Below are 4,941 nucleotides of genomic sequence, written 5' to 3'. Positions count from 1 at the left end.
CATCAGCCATTAACCTTAAAACTTTTCTGACAATTTAAGGCAAGATGCCACCCAGCACAATGTAAACCACTTGAGTTGTAGGACCATAAAAGATAAACAAGGTGGCTGGAAAAAGAGCTACTATTTAGTTTGGTCACCACTGTGTTACCCTGCCTCACACTTTTGCTGAATAAGGAAAACCCTGCCCTTATGTCCTACCTGAACAGAAGCTCCCTTGCAATCCAAGCTTTTGAAGCCAAGAAGAAATGGGTTTGATTTTCACTGCCCTTTGCCACATGTACTACTCCCACTCAAATTTAAGCCAGAAAATATATATTTTGGGGATTTACTGTTCTCCTGCCTGGACTATCCCAAAATGGGATGGAGCCAAAGAGATGCCAGACACCTACATACACATACATGTTCCTTTCCCTTGACACTTCAAAGTAGTTCTGGTAACTCAGCAGCTCCCAGTTTTCCTTGGCTCCAGGTATGCTAGCCTGCCTTTGCTTTGATTCATGTCCTGCCAAGCTGGGAAAAAACCCAAAATGTTCCCTTTGCTGCTGTATGTGAAACGGATGGCTCTGGTGTGGAGTCTGACAGTGATCCCTAACCACAGATTTCTGTGTGTCTGGGACCCACCAGAGTGTTGCCCAGCTGAAACAAGAAGGGCAGGGTAGCTTTTCATTAGCCACTGAAGAACAGATCCACAACCAAGGGGGCCTCTCTCTGCACCAGCCAGCAGGTCCTGTGCTGGATGCTACCATCATTTTTCCTGAAGAAGAGAAAAATGAAAATAAGCAGACTCAAAACACTTGTCTTCAGCTGCAACACCTATTCACAGAGGGCTTTGCCCCAATTCTGTCCTACAGAGACTGAAAAAAAAATCCTTGGCATTATAAAAGCTGATAAATCCCCACAAACCCAGACAATGGGAACAAGCTGAAGTGTTGGTGCAATGGGTCCAGAATGAGGATGCTACAGGGAATAGCCACCTAAAAGCCTGTACCCAGTCCATCCCCTGCCCAGGCTTCTGCTGAAGCCAGAGGCTGCAGTTCCATTTAAATGAGGTGGTATCAATGGACCTTTGTTGGCTCTTTGGGCAGATATCATGCTTTTGAGATCAAAATGATTCACACTTCTTACTAAGGGAGGTGTGGGAGGTGAGTAGAGGTAATCCTTTTTATTAGATGAACTAATAGAACTGGAAGACATCAGCAAAATACTAAAATTATGCCAAGAAAACAGGGGTTTTTTACATCTATGCAATTCTGGATTTTACTTCCCAGTAAAAGCACTTTACTCCCTGGCTTCAAGCCTGGTGTCCTGGTCAGGGTAGCCCCTGTTAGCTGTAAGGTAACTGGTTTGAGATGAAAAAAGAGAGCAGAAGAACCTATGCTTATGGAAACCATCCCAAGGCCACAGGGAAGCAGTCAGAAAAGTTTACGTGGCTTTGGGAAACCCAGTAAGTAGGCTGCAATGCTGAATTTGGAAGGCTTTCAGTTAGCAAAACGGTCGCTGGAATAAGCCCACAAAAGGAAGCTGGATGCTCCTGGCAGCGATACAAACCTGTGATTTTGTGCCCAGCTAGGCAAGGAAATGGGCAGCGAGATCAGAGGCTATTTTGCTTTGCCTCCTAGGAAAAGAGCAGGTATTGCCAAGCCAAGAAATGAGGCAGCGCCACTGCACAATGGCTGGAAAGTGCAAGGGCAGACTGGATAACAGTATTCACGTGGTTATAATCAAGATCAGCAATTACCAGACCTGGCCTTTCAAGGCTAAGCTACCAGTTCAGAGGCAGGCCACCATAATGCAGAATGATGCTCGCTCTTTGCCTGCAGCACCCCCTCCTCTGGGAATGCTCCTGCCTCCCCCACCAGCACTGACAGCAGGAGAGCAAAGGGGACACCTAAAGCATCTTTACATGTAGGACTGTGCAGCTCAGTGTCTTGGCCCATGGCTGGGGCAGCACACTGGGTTTCACACCTCTGCTCTCTTGACCAAATCTGCTCTGCAGGGGTAGGATCTGCATCTCAGTGGCACTGCAGTGACCTCAGAGAGGAACAGGAGAGAAACAGCAATGAACAGTGAAGAACATGCTGGGAGGGGCTCCCAGAAGAAAATCTCTGATATTCATTAGCTGCTGCCTGAACTCATGCTGGCATCACTCCTGATCTTCAGCAGCATAAACATTGGAACAGGTTAAAATGGAAAGAGCCAAATCTATGGATCATTGTTTTTAAGGCCAATTGAGAATAAATGCAATAATAGTTCAGGAAAGGGTGGTTTTCATAAGGACAATGATGAGGAAAACCAAGGAGTCAGCACTTTGCCAAAATGTTATCCCCAACATCAACTTTAGGAAATTGGCTCTGAGCCTAAGGAGGGAACCTTCTAATCACATCCCATGGCAAGCATGGCTCACATCCCTCCCCCTCATTCACCAAGGGTCACAGAACAGAAGGATCCATGCTACAGTAGATCCTCAGGCCCTAAACTGAACCCAAATGAAGAGAACTTGAACTCAAGTAGTATCAGCTGCTCAAAATTCTCCTGTTTCTAAAGGAACTGCACCAAAGGACTCATGCTTCCTTCTGTTTGGAGTATGCACCTCCTGGGGCTAGGGGTAAATCCAGCTGTCTTTGCTGCTTTGTTTTCTTGCCCATCATCCACATCCCAAAGTCCAAACAACTAAAGGAAAACTGCAGTCAAGTGTCTAAATCTAACACCAAAACTCTGGAGGAATTCCTAATTGTGTAGGTTCGCTGAGCAGGCTGCATGAAACTGCCTGTCACGGCATCAGTTCAAGTGAAGTCACCATTGAAGTAATTACTTTAGGACTGGCAAGCAGACGACATTTCTGTCAGCTTATGCTCTTAGTGCACATAGTTCCCACCTTTGAGCAACTGGTTTGTTTTCATATCGCTGTGGGTGCTGAATTAGGGGTTGTAAGAGAATTTCAACTTCAGCCTCATTAATTGCTTTATTTTTTTTAAGTTAGAGAAAAGTTTGCATGATCAGACAGCAGGAAGAAAGCAATCTTGAAAAGCCTCATCAGGTTAACGTTGGTCTCTCTCTGGAGGGAAAGAAGAAAGGTAGGACTTAAATCATGACTTTTCAATCCATATGTTTCCAACTGTGGAAATACCAAAACTTACCATTTGCCAAAACAAAGAGAGAACATGTAGTGGGAGAGCTCCTCTGGAAGAGGGGGCCTGCAGGCTGGTGGCTCCAAGTACCTCCAACATCTGAGCACAACTGGCTTGGCTGTAGTCCCTGCCCTGGTGGCTGAGTGGAGAAGGGTCTCTGCACATCAGAAAGGGATTTCATTTCCTCTTACACCTCTGAAGGTACAAGCTACAGGCCTGCAGCAACTATGATGATATCAGTCTAAATGAGGGAGATCATCTCATCAACAAATGGTGTGACTTGAAAACTCAGGCGTGCCTGTGCTGCTGATCTTACCCAAATCCTGAGAACAGGATAGCAACAGAGATGTTCACAGAGCTCATAAGACAACCACAGCTTTATTAAAAAGTGTTCCAGACGATGAAATTGAGGTTGAAACCATCACCAGGGAGTCATTAACAGCATGTTTGAGATTCTAATGTTATTTTGCAGGAACATTAAAAATGTCCTTGTTACTAGATAGCTGGAAATGCAGCTTATCCAAGGAAAAACCAAGGCACTGCAGTTTCTCTGTGGGGAGGCATGTACCAAAGTGCCCTGCTGCAGCCAAGCAGTATCACTGGGAGCCTGGGACCTCACAAAGGAAAAGAAGCCTTTGTGAGGCACAGCTAACGGGAGCAGCCACATTTTGCCTTAGAAGGAAAAGCTGCCTCACATGGGCAGGGAGTGCAATCACACAGGAGTGCACTAGGAGACAAGAGATTGGGGAGCGGGGAGGAATAACGCAGAGGCTGATGGCTGAAGAGATTCAGTACCATTTGCAGACCTGCTCTTGCATTTTGTTCAAGTGTGTTAAAGGAAAGGAGGCTCTGGAGTAAGGACTGGAGCACTCAGGTCTCATCAGTCATAGCTTTGTTTCTTCTACTCTCTGGGTCTCAGTGGCTGCTGACCAGAGGTAAAGTAAACCAGGGCCACAGCAGGGCTGGAGAACATCGCACTGATGAGGAGGGCAGTGGCACTTGCTGAACTTCAAAAGAAAAGCTGGAGGCTGGAGGCAGTCCTAGCAGAAGTGGGTAAATCTCAGTTAATTCCCGTTTAGAAAGCAAATGCAGAAACACCCCAGTATTTATGTCAAATCAGGGTGCCGAATCCCTCAAAGAGAGATCTGCACACTCTGGTCTCATAGAAACTGTGAGCAAGCTCTGGTTCACACCAACTTGTCTTTACAACAGGCTGTGATGAAGCAAGCTTTCATATAAAGCCTGCCTGCATGTGGCATAGCCTCACTCCTCCCCATTGCCTCCACCTCTGCCCACAGGGCAGAACAAGCTCCCCTCTCCTCTCCAAACCACACAACTGCAATTTTGAACTGTTGTTGCAAAACGCTGGCTGACAGGATTCCTGGGCTTGGTAAATCTGCTAGGTCCACTGACCTACAGGCTAGCCCTCTCCTGCTCCAAGGAGACTGTCCCTGTGAAGCAGGTAAATTTGAAGTGTGTGCTTTTTAGGCAACATGAGTAAAAGCCTAGCAGGAGCTGATAGACTCCTCACCTCTAGTACACAGCTTTCAGCCTCTCGACACTCTCAGCAGAAGCAATTAATTTCTGGGACAAACAGAGAGCTATCCCTCTCCGCAGATGTTTCCTCTTAGTTCTACTGGACTCGAGTCAATGAAAACGTGGCAGTATCTGCACAGCAACACATGGAACTTTCCATCAGCCCAGACGGGAACAGAAGCATTCTCAGCTGAAGTCTCTACTAAAAATCTGCAATAGAAGGGAGCGGTTAAAGGGAACTAAGAAAATAGAAATGGGCAGCATAGCCCTTAGCATG

This window comes from Corapipo altera, unplaced genomic scaffold (genome assembly GCF_003945725.1).
Source record: "Corapipo altera isolate COAL_440 unplaced genomic scaffold, ASM394572v1 44b, whole genome shotgun sequence".
NCBI lineage: Eukaryota > Metazoa > Chordata > Aves > Passeriformes > Pipridae > Corapipo > Corapipo altera.
Note: the sequence above shows the minus strand (reverse complement) of the source record.